This window comes from Culex pipiens, chromosome 2, assembly GCF_016801865.2.
Source record: "Culex pipiens pallens isolate TS chromosome 2, TS_CPP_V2, whole genome shotgun sequence".
Lineage (NCBI taxonomy): Eukaryota > Metazoa > Arthropoda > Insecta > Diptera > Culicidae > Culex > Culex pipiens.
In genome coordinates, this window is record NC_068938.1 from 187975008 (window position 1) to 187997881 (window position 22874).

Sequence of the window (22874 nt, forward strand, 5' to 3'; positions counted from 1 at the left end):
CCCCGAACATAAAACAATTTCGTTGTCCAATTGCATGAATTTTAAGGTTTCAATGTTTTTTCTCATAATTTTCATCTAAAAAGTTTACATTTGCAGTCGTTCGATATACCATATTGAAAGATCACGTTAATAGCTTCCAAACCTACAAACATTACAGAACTAAAAAGTAGTTTTCAGCATCAATTTGAGTGCTGAAATGGTCAACTTGGACATTTATCTTGACGGGAAATAACATAAAACGTTCACTGAAAATTAAAAAAAAAATAAAAGGGGTTTTCCGGGATTGCAACAGATGTTGTAATCAATTCGTTAACAAAAACTAACATTTAAGTTGTATGTTTAAAAACAAATTTTGTTTGGAGATTGCAATACCATTTCTTTTCTGTTACTGATTTGACTCAATATTTGGGAGAGAAAATAAGATTTTAATTATTTTCATCACAGGCGTCTACTTCAAGAAAACAATCAAACTTTACCAGAACCTGAACGAAATCGACAAGATCTAAACAAAAAATAAGGAAATAATACAAGTTCATATCTCCAGAGTTCATCCTCGATGTACAGTGTGGGTGCAGATGTTCATATATCAGTGTTTTTTTATCTGTGTGTCCTGAAAAAATCACAATCAAAGGAGGAAAAACGCAATATCTCCAGATTCTAATTTATTGTGTAATAAAGTGCGCTTTTTCTGCTCGTGATGGCAGAAGAGGTAAATTGGAGCCGGCAAAATTGAGAGGCAAAATTGAGAGGAAAATAAATAAGAGCCAAGTGACGAAAACATCCAGTTCTACACAACCGCAGTCGTGGAGGGATACGAAGTTGTAACCCAGTCAGTGGAAACCAGCTGGAAAGCAGAAGAAAATCTCGCAAAAGTGTACGGTTCAAGTACCGAAAGTTTCAAAATAACAACCAACTTGAGTAGAGGAAGAAGCACAAGAAGAGCAAGAAGCTGCCCGAAAAAAGAGAACCAATTCCACAACATAATTAAACAACAGTTAGACAGCGAAGAGATTCAGACGCGAATCAAGAAGAACGCTCGGGAGAAGATCTAGAAGAGGGAGGAAAGCTGGAGCACACTTTTTTGGCCAGTCAATCAACGCAACGCAACGCGGAGAAGGAGGTGAAAGCAAAGCAAAGGTAACGAAAAGAGCGATTAAGTCGCGTGGTTTTGGTGCGGCGGGGGGAAATGAGGAAGGAGAAGAAGAAAAGGAAGGAAAAACTAGCAGAAAGTGCGTGAGGAACTGTTGTTTTCTGATTCTTTTCTTTTGCTTCTATATTAGAGGTTCTTAGATTGTGACTAAAGAAAAACGATGAGAAGAACGGTGTAGCCCTTTGGGGGTACCGTTAGTCAGTGAGCATGATTTTTGTTTGAAATTGTTAAAAGTTGATGTAAGAATTAGTTGTAGGCAGTCACTTTTTTCAACTTATTCTTTGTTTGTAATCATAAAAACATGCAAATCAGATTTTTGACTTCTGTACTGTGGAGAAGTCATACAATTAACAAAGTGTTACTTTGGAAAACCTTTTAAAATTAGCAAAAATGACAAAAATGACAAAAATGACAAAAAATCACAAAAATGACAAAAATGACAAAAAATCACAAAAATGACAAAAATGACAAAAATGACAAAAATGACAAAAATGACAAAAATGACAAAAATGACAAAAATGACAAAAATGACAAAAATGACAAAAATGACAAAAATGACAAAAATGACAAAAATGACAAAAATGATTAAATTGACGAAATGACAAAAATGACAAAAATGACAAAAATGACAAAAATGACAAAAATGACAAAAATGACAAAAATGACAAAAATGACAAAAATGACAAAAATGACAAAAATGACAAAAATGACAAAAATGACAAAAATGACAAAAATGACAAAAATGACAAAAATGACAAAAATGACAAAAATGACAAAAATGACAAAAATGACAAAAATGACAAAAATGACAAAAAATGACAAAAATGACAAAAATGACAAAAATGACAAAAATGACAAAAATGACAAAAATGACAAAAATGACAAAAATGACAAAAATGACAAAAATGACAAAAATGACAAAAATGACAAAAATGACAAAAATGACAAAAATGACAAAAAATGACAAAAATGACAAAAATGACAAAAATGACAAAAATGACAAAAAATGACAAAAATGACAAAAATGACAAAAATGACAAAAATGACAAAAATGACAAAAATGACAAAAATGACAAAAATGACAAAAAATGACAAAAAATGACAAAAATGACAAAAATGACAAAAATGACAAAAATGGCAAAAATGACAAAAATGGCAAAAATGACAAAAATGACAAAAAAGACAAAAATGACAAAAATGACAAAAATGACAAAAATGACAAAAATGACAAAAATGACAAAAATGACAAAAATGACAAAAATGACAAAAATGACAAAAATGACAAAAATGACAAAAATGACAAAAATGACAAAAATTACAAAAATTACAAAAATTACAAAAATTACAAAAATTACAAAAAGAAGACAAAAATGACAAAAATGACAAAAATGACAAAAATGACAAAAATGACAAAAATGACAAAAATGACAAAAATGACAAAAATGACAAAAATGACAAAAATGACAAAAATGACAAAAATGACAAAAATGACAAAAATGACAAAAATGACAAAAATGACAAAAATGACAAAAATGACAAAAATGACAAAAATGACAAAAATGACAAAAATTACAAAAATTACAAAAATTACAAAAATTACAAAAAGAAGACAAAAATGACAAAAATGACAAAAATGACAAAAATGACAAAAATGACAAAAATGACAAAAATGACAAAAATGACAAAAATGACAAAAATGACAAAAATGACAAAAATGACAAAAATGACAAAAATGACAAAAATGACAAAAATGACAAAAATGACAAAAATGACAAAAATGACAAAAATGACAAAAATGACAAAAATGACAAAAATTACAAAAATTACAAAAATTACAAAAATTACAAAAATTACAAAAATTACAAAAATTACAAAAATTACAAAAATTACAAAAATTACAAAAAGAAGACAAAAATGACAAAAATGACAAAAATGACAAAAATGACAAAAATGACAAAAATGACAAAAATGACAAAAATGACAAAAATGACAAAAAATGACAAAAATTACAAAAATGACAAAAATGACAAAAATGACAAAAATGACAAAAATGACAAAAATGACAAAAATGACAAAAATGACAAAAATGACAAAAATGACAAAAATGACAAAAATGACAAAATGACAAAAATGACAGAAATGACAAAAAGACAAAAAATTACAAAAAGAAGACAAAAATGACAAAAATGACAAAAATCACAAAAATGACAAAAATTGCAAAAATGACAAAAAATACAAAAATTACAAAAATGTCAATTGATGATTGGACTCTTCATATCTTAATCAACAACAAAATTCTAGCTTCATTCTCTAGGACAAAGATGTTTTATTAATGCTCCAATCGTGCGAAGGTCCCCACCCCAATCATTTTTCATTCATTACGAACGAGTGCATCCTGGTTGCGACCGGCGAGTCCAAATAGAAGTTTCCAGTCGGATATCGATACGTCGATCCCCGCGGGTCATTCGATCTCAACTCTCTAGATCTTCAACCGTAGATAGCACCACCAGAGACTGCACTTCTTTTCAAGAAGTAGCTGCTGCAGCAGGGGGTCCCTCCTTAAAGGTTTCCCGCGCGCCGAGACTTCTTCTCTTGGTTGGCGGAAGGCAGCGCGATATGCTAATAAGGTTGTCCTTGAACGGAGACGTTGGTGTTGTACACCCCCTCCGCCGCGTACAACAAGACTGACGCTGACTGACTGTGGAGAGTTACGACGATTTGACGCGGCTATCCGGTTCATTTGCTGCAACGTGACTTTGGCAAACAAGGGGGGCAAATTTCTTGCTCTGTTTGGAGTAGAAATCAGGCTGTATTTGATTAGTGTCACCTCGAAACTCTTGGAGATCGCCATGCACTCAGCAAGTCAAATGACACCCGGCGGGGAGTTATTCTAGTCTGCCGGAATGCATTACTTGCACCGAGTGCAACGATTAGCATAGCTGCAGCTCTCGGGGTGCTGGAGTCAACAGTAACGTAGAACTACGCCAACTCCACCACCACGACCATCCGTCCAATGTCAGAGCGGTTCCGTTGACCTGGAAGACCCCTCAAGTGTCCGACCCGTCATCCGTGACTCCGCCGCCTGTATCATAACCTCAAAACTGCATCCAACTCGCCGCCGTGCAGTTCAGTGTGCGCTTTCGGTCCGACCTTGGCCCAAATTTTGATCGTTGCCCCGGCCGAGCCGTGGTTCGCGAAACCCCGAGAAGTTCAACCGAGTCTCGGTTGAATGGCGCGAAGCCGACGGCGAACCTCCTCTGAAATCGTGTTTGGGGGTTGATTTATGGCTGTGGCTGTATTGGTGCCGGTGGTTTATTATTTTGCAATTGTTTTTGCCTATTGCTATTGTTATGGGGGTATGTTGCTCGTAACTTTAGGTCGGTTGACGTGTACCCGCAGCACTCATAACTTGGGTGAGATTATTGCACGGTACTCGTATTGGCTTGGAGGTGCATTGTTATGCACCGCGCAGCACATGGTCATCGATAGCACGTGAAGGCTATGCCGGTTTGTGGAGTTTATTGACTTTTAGAATGAGGAATTGGTAAGTTTGAGCTTAATCTGTCGAACACTTAATGAGAGAAACAAAGTTGTTAGTTAAAAGTCCCCATTTCTGAGTGGGCTAAGGCGCCAGTCCTTACTGTTGGTGCTGGGTTTGAATCCCGTCGGTTGCAACTTTTTTTTGTGTTTGCAAAACTTGTACATGCAGTGTGTAATATTAAGTGTTTATTTTGACGAAGTTGATGAGCTTTTGCATGCGATTTTACCACCGGATTTTTTGCTGTGTAGCTTTTGAATAAATTTGTAATAATTTATTTCATTTGCACATTTTTAAGTTCCTTTTCATGACATTAAAACAAGTTATGCCATAGGTATAACCGAAATTGCATTTAATAACGAAGTTAATGTTATTTAAGCTATAATCGAAAGGCACTAAAAAAAATATGTTTTGCCTTCCTCACTGAGGTAAGGCTATAATCCTGCTCTAAAAATGAACTTTTTATTAAAAGCTCAAAGACCCACCTTCATGTATACAAATCGACTCAGAATCGAAAACTGAACAAATGTCTGTGTGTGTGTATGTGTGTGTGTATGTGTGTGTGTATGTATGTATGTGACCAAAATTCTCACTGAGTTTTCTCAGCACTGGCTGAACTGATTTTGATCAAACCGGTTGCATTCGACTTGGTTCATGGTCCCATACATCGCTATTGAATTGTTTGAAGTTTCGATAACTAGTTCAAAAGTTATGTACAAAAATGTGTTTTCACATATATCCGGATCTCATTTATATGCATGTAAACGATGTCCGGATCCATCATCCGACCCATCGTTGGTTAGGTAATCGAAAGACCTTTCCAATGAGTCCAAAACATTGAAGATCTGGCAACCCTGTCTCGAGTTATGACCACTTAAGTGATATTTATGTACTTTTTCGAAGCCGGATCTCACTTAAATGTATGTCAACGATGTCTGGATCCATCATCCGACCCATCGTTGGTTAGGTAATCAAGAAACCTTTCCAACGAGTCCAAAACATTGAAGATCTGGTAACCCTGTCTCGAGTTTTGACCACTTAAGTGATATTTATGTACTTTTTTGAAGCCGGATCTCACTTAAATGTATGTCACCGATGTCTGGATCCATCATCCGACCCATCGTTGGTTAGGTAATCAAGAAACCTTTCCAACGAATCCAAAACATTGAAGATCTGGTAACCCTGTCTCGAGTTTTGACCACTTAAGTGATATTTATGTACTTTTTTGAAGCCGGATCTCACTTAAATGTATGTAAACGATGTTCGGATCCATCATCCGATCCATCGTTGGTTAGGTAATCGAGAGACCTTTCCAATGAGTCCACAACATTGAAGATCTGACAACCCTGTCTCGAGTTATGACCACTTAAGTGATTTTTATGTACTTTTTTGAAGCCGGATCTCACTTAAATGTATGTAAACGATGTCCGGATCCATCATCCGACACATCGTTGGTTAGGTAATCAAAAACCCTTTTCTACATTGAAGATCTGGCAACCCTGTCTAGAGTTATGACCACTTAAGTTATATCTGTGTACTTACACTTATATTAAAAATGAGGAAGGCACCAACCACATAAGTGGATTAAGTTAGTTTTAGATTTAAAAAATGCTTTGCAGGAACTTGAAGGTCAGATCTGTGTATGGAAAATGCAATCTTAGTGGACAATTTTATGCATGCTAAGTATCTGATTTTCATGTCAGTGGATTTTCAAAATATTTTTCTTTAAAATCAAGAGATTTGATTTTTTTGACAAAGTTTCAAAATAAAAAAAAAATAACAAAGAAGTTGAAAACTGAACTGAATTTCAACGATTGCGACCAGCTTAAAATTATTATCTGTTTCATTTGGTCACGTTGCTTGAATATTTAAAGATAAACAGTAAAATAATCATTGTAATATTACATCTGGGAAATAGTACATCTTGTATGTCCGAAAAAAATGTTTAATTTTGTTATTTTGTAAAAATGTAAATTGAGCAATTTTTTCTTGAAATGCAACTATTCATTTTAAATTGCGATATTATTACATCGACGTCGTCGTCGCACCCGCCATTTTGACGTTCCGAGAAAAACGCGTTTTAATGTTTGACCTTGAATAAACAAAAACGCAAGCACGCAATGTAAACAATAACAAACACGTTTTGTTTGGCTGACCATTCTGTGCATTGTTCCGAAGTTTGGTTGAAGTTGGTTGCTGGAGTCCCGAGTTATAATTAAAAATGTTTACGGTAGTCTAACTTGTACGTGCGTCAAACGCATCCTGACCTGAAATCCCTTTGCCCTTTGTCGCACTTACATCAATTTTCAGGGAGTGACAAGATAGCACGACAGGATTGAAACTTCTTTTATATGTAGAGTGACAAAAATTTTCGGAGCTTTTTTGGTTTTCATTGAATATCTCAGGATTGAAATCGAATTTTGGGGATCTGTGAAGGTCAAAAGATGAGGCATTGTGAGCTGCACAAAACGGCGTTCTTAACTCAATTTGGCCCAAAATGCACGTACGACAAGTTAGCACGACGGCGACGACATAATAGAATGGTAATATTTACACCTTCATAATTTACACATTCCAAATTTACACAATTTTTACTGTGTGTTTGAAATTATCGAACTGTGTTTTTGTAGTACATATTTAAAAATGTTGCAAACGTTGTCATCCATATTTTGATGTACCGTAAACTGGGGTCAATCGGGACACATGGGGCGAATTGGGACAGCAGCATGATGGAGCACAATATTTTGATTTTTCTGGTTGGTTTCGGTTAGAACAGACTCAGGCCAACAAAATGTGTACATCTATTTCCAAATTTATAAGCTTTAAATGCTCTAAAAACTGCTGTCCCTTTTCAGACTGTAGTCCCGATTACGGTATCGGATAATCGAGGCTTCGGATAATCGAGTCTGGACTCTATTAAACCTTGAAAATTTACACATTCCAAATTTACACAATGTTTTAACTGTGTATTTGGCATCGTTCAATTATTGTTGGATGCAAATAATACCGATTATTTGATACCCTTATTGTAATAAACCTATTTTTTTCTTCGAAAGTACGTAGTTTTGTAAAAATGTTGAGTATTTTCAAAAATGTGTGTTCGTACTTTCGAAATGTATGAAAAAATTCCGATTATTTGATACCCATGTTGTAAAAAGTTACTTTTGAATTTTTTTTCCAAAATACGTAGCTTTTCACAGAAATATTATAACTATCGAAATGTATGAAAGAATCCCGATTTTGTGATACCCATATTAAAAAGAACTGAAATTTTGAGTATTTTTTCAGAAATACGAAGTTTTGTGAAAATTATGATTATTTTCAAAAAATAGTGCTATTTTCTTTTACATTTGTGAAAAAATTCCAACCATTTGATAACCATTTTGTAAAAGCCTGAAATTTTGAACATTTTTCCGAAAATACGAGTTTTTCTGATATTTTTGAGTATTTAAAAAAATGTGTAATTGCTTTCGAAATGTATAGAATAATCCCGATCATTTGAAACCCATATTGCGATAACAATAATTTTGAGTTTTTTTTTGAGAAACATTGCATGTTCAAAATACAGAAAAAACACATATTTTTGTGAACATTTTCATGTAATTGTAATTGCAATGAATAGCTGACATCATCCCGATTCCAAAACACTATCATTTTTTGATGTTTAAATGTTTTTTTTTCATAGGATTGTAGCCAATGTCGCCCATATAGCCCAAATCGGGACTTTTAATTGAAATGAAATGGAAAACATTTAAAAACAGTCCAGACTCGATTATCCGAGGGCATTGGTCTTTTTTTGGATTGTTGAGCTTTAGTATGACCCTTAAACGACTATTAAATGATTTAGAGTTTTTAAATCCAAGATGGCGGCCAAAATGGCGAAGATGAAATATTGAAAAAAATCATTTTTTTAATTTTACAGCAATCAACCATTTAAATATGACTAAAATGGGGTTAAAGAACTCGAATATGATGTTTAAAGTAAGAAAATAGATTTTTTTTTCGTGATTCGATTATCCGAAGTAACATAGAAACCTTCGGATAATCGAAACGAAACTTCGGATAATCAAGGCTTCGGATAATCGAGTCTGAACTGTACTGACAACCTGATGAATAAATATTGAATTTTCGAAAATAATAATTTTAAGTTCCAAAAATTAAACAGAAAACTTGATCAAATATTTTTAAACTTATGAATTCTTAGATACAATGATTGTGATTTGAAAACATAAAGCTGTCTTCATGTTAAGGCATTCCTTGAAAAAAAAAAAAAAACCAGGAAGAAATTGCAAATTTAGTTACTTTTAACTTTTTGTGAGTTTTGGATTGGATTCTCTTCAATTTTCTTTCTGTATTTTTTAGTTTCACCGATTTTCTTATCAAATAACTGCAGTGTTTTCCTCAAGTTCATGAACCATTCACATTATTATGTTGAAGTCTGATATCTGCTTATCGTTAGCTCAAACAAAAAATCTACAACGGAAATGTCTATATTTTCTAGATAAAACATGATAAAAATCAAGCCTCAACCAGCACTTCTCACTCTCTTAACTATCTTGTCTGCATTCATTACCATAAGTCCGACCGTTCTGAACCTTGTTCAAACAATGCTTGCACCCAAACATCCATCCTTAGCTTGCAGCTCATTCTTATGCTGCGCAATCCGTTGAAGGTAGGTCTTGTCTTGTCAGCTTCGTGAGCCTAACCAAGATTCTTGAATGACAGGTTGGAAGTATCTTGTTTAGAGTCTAGTTGAGTTGAGAGATTTTTTTCCATTCAAGAACAAGACAATATGACTCAAACCTTCGAATTTCAAATACCTCGGTGCCCGCCAACCTCCACCCGAGGTGCAAAGTGCGGTAAAACGGGGTGCTAGTTAATATTCCTAACCACATTGTACACATGAGCGCGGCTATACTCTACACCCTCACCTACTTCAGAAAAAGTCCCAACAAGAACCGTCCGTTGTTCTATTGAAGTCGGAGGAATTCTGCGTCAGGTCCCACGACCGCGCGAGCCATTGTGATGAATACCAAGTGCACACTTTAGAACAACTTTCGCAACGCTACTGACCAAGACTGCTGGCTTTGTATTTGTGCAAGAACCTCCAGAATGTCGTCGCCGCGCGTTCTAGGAAATCGGTCAAGCGAAACTTGGCACCCACGCCAACAGCAAACCCGGGCCGGTGCAGTTTTGTAGTCCCGCGGATCAACCTCACGGCAGGTTCCAGAACGAGTTCCACCGAAGGACTTTGAAGTGTCCAGCCGGGCCAAGAAGCCGGCACAAGTGGCTTATGCTAATCAGGTAGCATACTCTACCTCCACACACGAGCATATCGTCGGGGTTGTGGTGTTGTGGCGCATTTTGACGTCTACAAAAATTTTAAACATTTTTTGTCATCTTATTTCAATTGATAAACTGGAAAATTTATGATTGTAAACAAGAGAGAGAGTAATCTGAGAGAAGAGAGTTGCGCTCTTGCTCACTGTCTTGCCGATGAAGCTATCGAGGTTTTACTGTACACAAAGATGTCCTAATGCGGCAATCGCCTACAACGCCAACTAGCTCAAAGATTGCTGGACGGTCGCTGTCGTTGAAATTTATTACACAGCCAATAACACCGCACACGTAAAACTGCCGGCCGGTTGTTGGTTGGTTGGTTGCCCGAACTGACTAGTAAGTGGATGGTCGGTTGGGCGACGACGACTGGTTTCGAGTCGTTTTCCGGTTTTTCGCTACGAAAGCAAAAGTTTTTGTGCGTTTCTCAGCTACCGAGGGAAGTTGTTGCCAGCGAAGGAAACGGCTCAGTGTGGAAGGCATGAGGTTTTTTTTGTTAGGGTTTTGAAATTGTTGAAACTGTTTTGAATTTCAAAGTCGTTCATAAATCTTGATGGTTTTTACCAGTTATCTGGCGAGTGCGGTACGGATATTGAATTTTATTGGTTAATGCCTTGGGGTAAACTTATTCATTGATTAGAATTTTATATTTAAATTTTGATTGGAATTAGTATGAAGTGGAACTGGTAATTTTGACTAATGTCTTCACTTTTACAATTATCATCAATTCTTACATTTAAAATATCAGACTTTTTTTTATCGAAAAACAAAAAACGAAAAACATTTTACTCTGTAAGCTATTACTTTTTATGTCCGAAGAAGCAAATTTTCTTCAATAGTTCGTGCATACAAATCTCCTTATTAATTTAGAAATTGTCCATTCGAAAGAACTTTGGAAACATTCATAAATCTACATCATTTTTCTGATTTGGAGTCTTCGAAAAAGTTGTAGGAAGAAATCTAAAAAGTTGTTTGTATATTTTGTTGTTTTATTTAGAAGGCTTCAAATTTTTTTTTTCAATTTATTCAAAATGTTATTGAAATCCAGATGTTTTTCCGCAAATTTAAGGACTCTAATAAACAGTGTTTGAGCAATCAATTGTACGATCATCAAAGTTAAAAAAATTATTATCATTATTTTTTTTTGAATTTTAGAGAAAAAATCATGCAAAACAAAAAATACAAAACATAATAAAAAAAAAACATCGCCCAAATTTTGAAATTCTGGCTTGAAAATTTCAGTATAGTTTTGCGAAACAAATGTAGCGAAATTATATTTGAGTATTTACTTTATCAGGGATTGTAGTTTAAATACTCTAGTTTTCACAAAATACGATGTTTTTTTTGGAAACACTTAAGTTTCAAAATTAGCAATACGGTCCAGACTCGATTATCCGATTTTTTGATTATCCGAAGATTTGTATGGGGCTTCGAATAATCGAATCACGAACAAAACAAATCGTATTTTTTCATTTTCTTATTTTTTACTTCAAATTCGAGTTCTGAACCTTATTTTAGTCAAATTGGAATGGTTGATTAAAATTAAATTTGATAAGAAATAAAAAAAAATGCATTTTATAAAAATTTCAACACTGCCTTTTTTGCCGCCATTTTTGATTAAAAAAAGTTCTAAACTAAAGCTCAACAATCATAAATAAGACATAAAAAACATGTTTTTTCTTGATATTTTGCCAAGACATTCGGATAATCGAGTCTGAACTGTATAGGAATTTTCACAAAATACTGTATTTTTGTAAAATCCCAGTTTTGCACAATTATAGATTTTAATATAAAACAACAAAAAAATATTTTTTTCAAAACAATACGGTAGTTTGTGAAAATTTTAGCAATTTGAAATAAAAACATTAATGTAGCGAAAAACTGTGTCGTAATTACGCAATAAATAATCGTGAAAAAAGTGGTAAAACCTTTTGAAATTGCTTTTATTTATTGAAGATAATAATGCGACATTTTGTTTTCATTTTCCCTACCCTGGTTTGAAATAATACTAAAATTTACACAGAATACGATGAATTTTAACAAAATGCCGTATTGTTTTGAAAAGACTACGTTTTTTGTAATGTAGAATTTAAAATTATGAATCGTGCAAAACGGATTTTTTTTAAATACGCTATTTTGTGAAAATTTGAGTATTGCCAAAAAATAACGTCTTTAGCCAAAATTTCAGTATTTTACCCTACAATCCCTGATAAAGTGAAAACTTAAACAAAATATCACGTAATTTGTTTCGCAAAAAAAATCAAGCCATATTTTTCAAAAATTGTTAGGAAAAAGTATCTCAAAATGCTTTATACCTTAGAACAGTTGTGCTTCTGATACGACTTGTGAAATATCAATAAATTTAAGAAAATATTTTTCCCTAAAGTTTTACGTCTTTTTCCGATCACAGTCTCCAAACTTCAAATTTGTGAAAGGATCGATAAACCTTTATTGGAATAACAATGATTTAATTTACTTTACAATCTTTTTTTAATAGAAGCGTTTCCGATGATAATCTAAATTATTTGCATTTTTCACCAATTGTTTTTTTTTTTTGGAGAAAAAAGTGAAATAAAATTAGCATTGACCTTATTTTAAAATGCTATTAATTTTTACAAATTACAATTTTATCCGAATATACTAAAAAATACATATTTATTTCAAAATTGCAAATTGTGAAAACTTCAATATTGTTCAAAATACGGCATTTTGTGAAAAATTCAGATTATAAAAACTATAATGTAACAAAAATCTATACAAATTTTGCGTTTTTAATACCCATATTGCATTTTGTAAAAATGTCAGTATTTCCAAAAGAATAAGTATTTTACACTTAAAAACTATGAAAATCCAAACAAAATTTCGGATCATTTGAATGTGAGTAGAAATACGGTATTTTATGAAAATTATAGTACTTTACACTTAAAACCAAACAAAACAAAATTTCGCATCGTTCGAAATCAATATTGCAATATTTAAAAATTTAAACACAGCTCAGACTCAAATACTCGAAGTCAGCGAACAAATTTCACTTCGAATACTTGTTTTGGGTCGTTGAGCTCGAATATGACTGCAAATTTGCCCTTACAAGTTTTGGAAATTTCAAATCTAAGATGATGGCAAAAAATTACGGAGATGGAAAAATTTGACAATCATCCACACAGTATAAAAAATCATGGTAATATTACATTTGGGATGAGGTACATATTTCATGCAAAAAAATGTGTAATTTTACCTCTGAAATGTGTAATTTTACCACTTTTCTGGTGCAATGTCACTTTTTAAGTCTTAATTGAGGTAAAATTACATCATAAAAAAAGGTAATATTCAGCCTTCCAAAATTACACATTTTTTACAGTGCACTCAAATTTGATTAAATTGTGATAAAGGTATGATATTTTGCTTCGTTGTTCTTTTTCTTATGTAAGGTTCAAATTATTAAATTGATTCGATAACTGATGTTGTTGAAATATGAATAATTCTGAAGTTCAAGATTTGTCTCTTGCTTCATATACACACTAAAAAATTTGGAATTTTACATTTGATGTAATGTTGATTTAACTTAAGATAAAATCATGTAATCGTATTTTCGATGTAGAGTTAGGTTTATTTTGACGTAAATTGATAAAAATCCCACTGGTTTTCATTTACATCGTGCGTGACCTAAAATTACATCAAATATAACCTAATTTTATGATAGTTTTGATGCACATAACTGGAGCATCAAATTTGATGTAATTTTACATCAAATGAAACCCGATTTCACGCTTCTTAGCTCCTACACGTTTGTCAGATTGGTGAAACGTCAAAACGTCAGCCGGGCTTCACGTCGCATTGAATAGAATTTTTCGTCCAGATTCTCCTCAATTATTTTCTGTTATGGACCGAGACATTCTATTATTTTGAATAAAAGCGTTCAAATAGAGGTGAGTTTAATAATTCTTGATCGGGTATAACACAGGTAACAAAGATTTATTGTCGTTTTTCATTTGGTTTTTCAGGTTGCGGACACCATGAAACGCGAGGAAAACACGGTTTAATACGCAATAGCGAGGAAACTGGCAAGTGTCCACATCTGGAAAAGTTTTCACAAGAAGAAATGCACCCGAATTAAACCGAAACGTAGTGTCAAAGTAAACAACTTGTGCCTCTTTGATGCTTCCCCCAGCGGGGTGTCAATATGGTATAAATTGAACGCCGGGAGATTACAGGTGAAGGCAGAGGATTAATGGAGCAAATCCGGCGGCAAATCATTTAAAAAAACAGCGAAAACGGTGTTGAATAGTAGTGAAAAAGTGTCATGAATTGTGTGCAATAAAAACATTTTGCTTCTAGAAGACATAAACACGATTTTTCCAATAAGAACATATGGATTCCTATTCGATTTGTTTCACCAGAATCCCGTTTGATGTAATTTTACACGATCTTGAATCGTGTTTGGATCGTGTAATTTCACGTCTAATTTGACACAACTTTACGTATAATTTGACGCTCCAGTTATGTGCATCTAATATAACCGAAAATTACACGTTTTTTTCGAAGTGTGTAAATATTTATGTTCTTAGCCCTATTTTTAGTAAGTCATTTGATTTCAAGAGAGTTTTAAAGGTCTTGTTTCGGGTTCATGATAGAATACATGTTACCTTATGAATAATTCCAATAAAAGCATGCATTTCAACAATATAACGAGAACTAGAACCTCGGATCTATTAGCATGAATTTGCGAATTTTCACGAATCAACGTCATCGCACCTACCCAGAATAGAACAACAGCACACAAATAAAGTCAACAATCTCATTGACTTAGAACAAAAAAAAAGCACATCAGTACCCAAAATGCCGCGCATGGTTTATCCATTCAAAAGATTCAAAAGCTCAGCGCTCGCTCAACTTTCGCATAATGCCGAACAAAAAAAAAAAACAATGAAAAATCAGTCCACGACTGAAACCAAACTAAAACTAAGAAGAAATCCAGTTTTAAGGTATGTCGAAACGTAGGAAAGAGCAATCCGCAAAGCAAAAAAACGCACAACAAAAGATTCACCACATTTTTGGCAACTTTGGCTGTCATCCTGGCGCGTGAGCTTCAAAATGATGCAAAAGAAAAAAGAGACAACAATTCTAGATTAAATTTTCAAAACAACCTATCCCTCATGGGTTTCCTATGCAGATAGGACCTTTTGAAAATTTAATCGAGAATTCACCTTAACGAAAACGCCAACCGCCAACAAAATGAGGAATGAGTAAAATAAATTTGCACACAAAAAAAAAACAAAAAAATATGTACGCCAAGACCAACGAAAACGAAACAAACTTGGCCAGCAAAAGAAAAAAAAAAGCTCATCGACGCGTCGTTTTCGTCATTTTGGTGGTGGCGATGTTTTGTGTGTTTGGTTTTTTTGCGAATAATTTAACCCTCAAGTGTCATATTTGACGTTTGTTTGTTTATTTGTTTTTTTTTTATTGAAACAAGCGGTTTAGTTGTAAACATAAAATTTGCTTTTTTTCAATTAAACTTTTTTCGAGCACTTGAAGGTTAAATTTAAAGCTGAGATGGCGCACGGAAAGGAGGTGTTTTCTGGAGGTGAATTCGCTTTCCTTTTCGATGCAACAAACATGTTCCTTTTGGCAATCGGGTCGCGTGTTTCCTTCCGAGGTGGAATGTACACGGAGGGATATTTTGAGTTTAATTTCGGGGATTTCTGCTGACGATTTTCTGAATGTCTTCAATCTATTTTAAAATATTTTTTAAATTATGCAAATTTTTGTCATGATTTTTCTCAGTGCATTTTACTTTTTTCACTTTTCATCTTACACAGTTTAGCTTTCGAGGTCAGCAGAGCCAAGCTCACACCAATACCAATTCAGCTGAGCAAAATTTTACCAAACGAAAAAAAAAATCAGTCGAAAAATGCAATCTGCGTCTGGCCGGCCAAAGTCTAATTTATTACGTTCGATTGATCATCGTGGTTTTGCGCCGGATTTGCCAAACAGAAAATTATTGGAGATTTTTCGCTTGAAATAGTAATGTTCTTAATCAGGGTTTCTTGTTGCATATTAAACACTTAATTTATTTATTTTTTTGTTTTTTTTGTGATTCAAAGCTTTAAAAATTAGATTTTTCGGTAATCTTTTCTGCTAATATTATTTCAGGTTTTTGTTTTACATGAATTTGTAATATTTTTAAATTGACTTTAATTTTTTTAGAACAATGTCAACAATAAGTTCTTTTTTTGAAGAAGTTATTTCCGCCTGCGAGAGACTTCTTTGAACGTTCAGAAATTATAATCTCCAACAATTCGCTTCAACGCAACTCAGCGAGATTGCATATTCTTAGCTGTCGGAAACAGGCCGTCACGAACTTCAAGCTTCAGGCACATAGGGAATCCTAGCCGGTTTTGGGACATTAAGTGCCCATTGATCTTCACGGGATGTTTTTTGTGAGACATTAGTTCGTGACGAATTTTGGACGAAAAGATCGTGTCATCACTTGAGAGACAAAGTAAGGAATGATGTTTTTTCTGGAAAGATAATCTTTTTGAGCAAAAAAAAAAAAAAAATGAAAAATGCATTCAAGTTCTTAACATTTAAATGAAGCTGTCTGTCAAGCTGAGTGACAACAACACGGCGTCAGCAAAGATCATCACTTGTGACACAGACAAAAAGACAAAAAATGTCAAAATAATTACAACAATTTAACGGTCATTTTAAATGCAAATTAGTTCGAAGAAAGCTCACGCCGAAAAGTGGTGGCGCTGTTTTGACAGAACTTTTATGTGAAACAGCGCGTTCTGTTTGTCTTTGCCCTTTGAGTAAGTTAGTGGATCAGTCTCAAGCTTTACAGTCACAACACACACGCACACTTCATAGCAAATAAAGGGTTAACAACCCCCAACGAGCTGGGTGTCGGGGGTGGCCTTCACTGTATTGGCGGTTTAAAAAACTCGAAAAACTCGTTGAAGTACACTTTCAACAATGTATACAATTAAATAAGATAAATAAAACAAAATTGGTATACAAACAGACGTAAATTGCTGAACATAAAAAAACATAATTTTTTCAAAGTCTCTTCACTAGAGCCATCTAGTTGTGAATGTGCTCATCACAGAACTGTCAAACGCGTAAAAAGGAGCTGTGGTGAATTTAAAATCGATGTGGTGAATTTCAAATCATTTGAACTGACCGTTAAATTTTTGATTGACGTTTTCAAAGAACAGTAGTAAAACTTATAATGCTAATTTTCTCCTTCTCTCTTTATTTTCCAGGTGAGAAACGAACACTTCCTGCGCCGTCAACCTGAATCGTAGTGCATCGCAAAGCTTTTTGCTCTCCCACAGGACATCCTTTTCCTTGTCATCACGCGACATGGGGTAACAATGTCACGCAAACCGCTAAAATGCAACCATGTTAATTATGCTGAAAGCACTCTCTTTGACCCCGTTTCAACGGAGACTGTTGCGAAGGACATCCTGCTGGTGCAGCTTTTTGTTTGCAATTTCCCAATTTGCGTGAATATCCTCCCGTGCACAATGCGTCATAAAAGTATTACGATCCCGTTGATGAAGTAGCTTCGCGTTGCGAAAGGTGCTAACTTTTTACGAACATTTGCACACAAACAAAAAAAAAACGACAATAATTTTCATTAGGAGAAAAGGTTTTCTTCAAGACGACCGAGGGTCGAATGTTGAGCCAATGTTGTCTTTTCCGAAGAATAAAGTAAACGATCCTTCCGGTCACGGAACGCTTCTTGCTCTAGATTGCGTTTAATTAGACTGCAAGTAGCTTCCGGCAGTTCATAAATCAATTTGCGACAGACGGACTTCCTTGAAAGTCACTCGACGAAGAGCTTTCCCACCCACCCTATTTGTGCAAGGATCGCAATCAGGAAATGTTTTATTTATTGAACTCTCTGGCTAGAAATAAACCAGTTTCAAGAATAGCACAACTGTCTTTGATGGGTTGCATTATGTTATGCAAACGTGGGAATCTATTTCCTTGAGATGTCCATCGTGATGAATGACGCAAATTTGAAAACCAGCACCGAAATTATGCGAGGAAATTTAAATTTTTTGGAGGTCACGTAGCCGAACTTGAACGAAAGGGCAAGTTGAGCTATTCTTTAAAAGCAATTCTGTAAAAACTAAAAACTAAAAACTAAAAACTAAAAACTAAAAACTAAAAACTAAAAACTAAAAACTAAAAACTAAAAACTAAAAACTAAAAACTAAAAACTAAAAACTAAAAACTAAAAACTAAAAACTAAAAACTAAAAACTAAAAACTAAAAACTAAAAACTAAAAACTAAAAACTAAAAACTAAAAACTAAAAACTAAAAACTAAAAACTAAAAACTAAAAACTAAAAACTAAAAACTAAAAACTAAAAACTAAAAACTAAAAACTAAAAACTAAAAACTAAAAACTAAAAACTAAAAACTAAAAACTAAAAACTAAAACTAAAAACTAAAAACTAAAAACTAAAAACTAAAAACTAAAAACTAAAACTAAAAACTAAAAACTAAAAACTAAAAACTAAAAACTAAAAACTAAAAACTAAAAACTAAAAACTAAAAACTAAAAACTAAAAACTAAAAACTAAAAACTAAAAACTAAAAACTAAAAACTAAAAACTAAAAACTAAAAACTAAAAACTAAAAACTAAAAACTAAAAACTAAAAACTAAAAACTATTTACATAAAAGTCTTCATAATGACCACTGACTTAAGTCCAATCCTAGTGAAGTTACAGCATCTTTAAAAATAAAAATGTTGAAAAAATGGTTTTTTATGGTTTTTGACAACTTCTATATGACAGACTTGATTTTTCGGTCTCGTAAATATTTTTACCGAAAAGCTCGTCCAATTTTCCATAAGATTGTTTTTGACTACTCTTCAGAATAACTCGTTTTTTGATGATTTAAGCTAGTTTCAGTTATGAGCAATGCAATTAGCTTATATCTGTAAGCCCATACTTCCAATTGAGATGTGATCAGAAACAATCTTATGGGAAATTGGACGAGCTTTCCGGTAAAAATATTTTCATGTCTGTCATATAGAAATTGTCAAAAACCATCAAAAAACCATTTTTTCCAGCATTTTTATTTTAACAGCCGCTGTAACTTCACAAGGATTGGACTTAGGGCAGTGGTCAACATGGAGACTTTGATGTAAAATTGTCTGGAGAATCGATTCCCGTATTCGGTTTTTGAAAATTTTGACATTTAGAGCACTTAAAAAAAAAACAGTTTCAGTAATTGATTTTTGTATTTGTTTAGGTGAGTTACTCCATCCTGCATTTTTCGTGAGTCTTTTTGTAACATCTTAGGCTATTTTTTCAAAAAAAAATTGAACGAAAAAAATTAAGGGTTGAAGGTGAGCCCATTTAAAATCTCATAAAAATTGCGTGTTTTTTTCTTTCAGTGTATATTTTTGGGAAAGCCCGTCAAATTTCCTACAAGTTTGTCTTTGACCACTTTTTGATACGATGCAACGGCTTCGAGATACAGCAATATTTAAATTACGAAATACAAAAATATTTAAAACACTTACGCCCTTCTCAAATGTCATTATCGAGTGTAACTGGCTCCATATACACAAAAATGGCTTACATAAGCGTAGAATAACATGTCTACAAAGTTTCATTTAAATCTGAGAGGGTCGAGAAAAAAGTACCTAAAAAATTCCAGTTTTGGACTGGAATTGCTCGTAAATGTATTCAAAATCGACAACATTGTTGTTGAAATCGGAAAAAATGTTGACGATTTTGGAAACATTTCAATGTATACGAATTCAAAAACATGGAGTTACCGGATTAGCTTACAGGATTCCTATTCATGTAACAGTATTCCTTTTACCAGTCTTAGCTCGTCAAGCCGCGAAGGCCTACACCCAAAATTCAGAGTCGAGAGAATCGTTCCCTCAAAATTTATTGAGGGCTCAGTGCCAAAATCGATAGAATAATGCTACCAACTCACACCATCATTATAAATGTGTTCAATTGATTGAAACCGTTAATCTCCAAAAAGTGTCATACATTGACATCTGACCGCTCCTGAGTCACCAAGCCGTGGTGGCCGAGGCAGTTAAGTCATTGGGTTTTCTGCCAAAGGTCTCGGGTTCGATTCCCGTAAATGACACTTTTGGTTTTTTTGTTTGACGGATGAACTTTTTTTTGCAAATGAACCTCGCGAGAATAATTCTTTCGCTCATCTCGAGCTGTGTCCGTGAATGGTACCACTATTCTCTCGATTCGAGGCCATTGTTCTCTCGGACGTTGCTGCCCAGTTTTGGGTGTACTGGTTAGCATTTTTGCTTACCAATCCAAAGCACGGGGGTTGAACCCCGACTCTAGCGACTTTGATTTTTCGTTCATATTCAGCGTTCTTGGGAATTGGTTCCGAATGGTAATCGAACCTTGGATCATTCGCTTTCAAAGCGAACACCGTAACCTCTCAGCCACGGCTTCTCCCTTAAATCAACTCTGAGAAATCTCTTCCCTAAAAAAAGGTCACCGTTGATTTCGACCGAAAGATGCCCCCAAAATCACTTTTTTAAGTGCCCCGCAATAAATTGCAATCCCAACTCCCTAACACCCCACAAATCAAGCCTCCAGCCTATCAATTTGCGACGCAATAAAACGCCCCCTTGCGAAGAAAACCCCGAACCCAAACAAACCATCGCCAAACGTCATTCGTCACGCCGACGGCGACCATCTCTCTTGGAGGCAGAGAAAGTGATTGACACTCAAACCTCCAGCTTCGGAAGCCCAAAGCAAAACTCGTTTTCGCCAAACCCCCGGACATTCGGGGGCAGTAGGCTATACAAAATATTTTCTGCTGAGTAAACAACACTGACTGAACTAGCAACGAGGTTGCCCTTTCGCCTTAACGTGGATTAAGGTGAAAGGTCACGCAGATGTCTGCTACGGGGTAAACAAACAAACACAATCAATCTTGCGACGCGTGTTGCGTCGCGTCAAGTTGGTTAAGGGGAAGGTTCAGGCAAAGGTTTTCGAAGTCTTACACAACTGTTTTGTTTGAATGCCCTTAATTCGAGTCGAGACAGTTGCGAAACTAGTTTCGTTGTTGTCAAACAACGGTAATTCTGAAAGCTTGAATTTAATTCTAGAAGAAGAAAACAAACTTGCATTTGACATTTGTATTTCTGTGGCATTGCAACAGATCGCGCTAGTGTATTGCATTAGGTTACTAGCAGGAACTTGATACTCGATCCTCGTAGCTCCAAGTCATCATCGTTGCTTTACACAGCCAACCGGTCAGGTTTGTGCAAACATCAACGCTCTGACACCTCAAGGCCGGTGAAATTTACAACCTACACGATGATTTGAGCGGGTTTTGTAGATCTCTGTCGAAGCTACAGAGCTCAGGCTTTAGGTCTTCAAAAAGGAACAGTAAGAGTGAGCGAGTTCCATAATGAAACCCGGCATGACGACCTGCTACTCTATACTGTGTCCACACGGAGAAAAATGAGTTCCCAAAATCGTGAACAAGCGTTCATGAAAATGGGAACCACGAACAAAGTGTTCAAATCCCATGGTGCGATTTTCAAAAACGTACCATGGCATTTGAACACTTTGTTCGTGGTTCCCATTTTCATGAACGCTTGTTCACGATTTTGGGAACTCTTTTTTCTCCGTGCAAGGTAGATCTCGAAAGGAGTAGGGTGGTTCTGAATTGTTAGTAGACTGAAAATAATTCTAGACAACGTATCACCCTAATGTCCAACTCCGCATCTTCTCCAACATGGTAGTGGTGGCGTAGATCACCTGGCGAAACCACTACACACAGTCGCGGACACAGATTCGCGCGGCCGGCATCCCCTCGAAGAAAAACCGGTTTTGCTTTTCGTATAGTGTTGTGTACGGTACAGATTCGCTACACTACCGGTTTTGGTGGCTCGTTCTTCTTTGGGGCAGCCACACGGAATGCTTCGAATTTTGCTGACCGCAGCCCTGAGAGGTGCAATTTTGAATTTCGGTGGAATCGAGCCCCGCGGGCTACCGCGAGAAAGTGAATTGAGAAAATATTGGGTCGAAAATTGGGTTGGGAAGGATGCGAGCAAAAAAAAAAGTGGTTTTGTTATTTTGGTTTGAAGATTCTTCGGTGAGATGTTTTTGTTATGGATATTTTTTTGCTGTGGAAGTTTTAGGCATGACAAATGGTTTTTAAATTTATCTTCTTGGATAGTTCAAGAAAAAAAAGCCAATAGCGATAAGCGTTTGAAGGTCACAAAGATAAATATATAAAACTTTTTTACAAACGGAAAACACAGCTCGACATTTTTGATGTTGATGTCAGTAAATGCTTAAATTTCGTCAAGGTATTATAGATTTGGGCTTCCTGAATACGCTCAAATTAACAGAATTGAATTTTAGTGAATTCCCCGCCAATAAATAAAAGTATAAATTTCGGGTACAATTGTATGGAATTATCTTAAGCGATCACCCCCTTCTTTTTGCTACCTCCATAGATAAACGTAGGTGCGCATTAGGGTGCTCCAAATCCGGGCTTTCTCGGGGCTACCCCCTGCAATCAAAGATTGACACATCACTAGACTAAATTCCAAATTTGAGCTCATTCTGACCACGGGAACCCCTCCCTCTAATCGCTTGAAGTTTTTATGGGAATTTTTTTCAAAATGTATGGAGAAAAGCATTTTTTTTACTTTTTTTTTCTTTATCAATTCTCATATCTAGAACATTAGGAGCCGTCTGCCCAAAAATGGTCATTTTCGGAAGCTAAAAACTTTTCAGCAAAAAATCCTAAAAATATAGTGTCTTGGGGAAAGTTGTTCTAAATTTATTGATTTGAAATTTGAAAAGAGCCTAAACCG

At 34.8% G+C, this 22874-nt stretch overlaps 1 protein-coding gene across 1 annotated transcript in view; it reads left to right on the plus strand.

Moving 5' to 3' along the window:
* Nucleotides 1-721: 721 nt before the first annotated feature.
* LOC120415091 (ecdysone receptor-like) overlaps nt 722-22874 on the plus strand; it is a 363558-nt gene continuing 341405 nt past the window's right edge. Inside the window, 1 exon segment of the mRNA XM_039576510.2 lies at nt 722-1137. The gene's annotated coding sequence lies outside the window, so the exon portion shown is untranslated.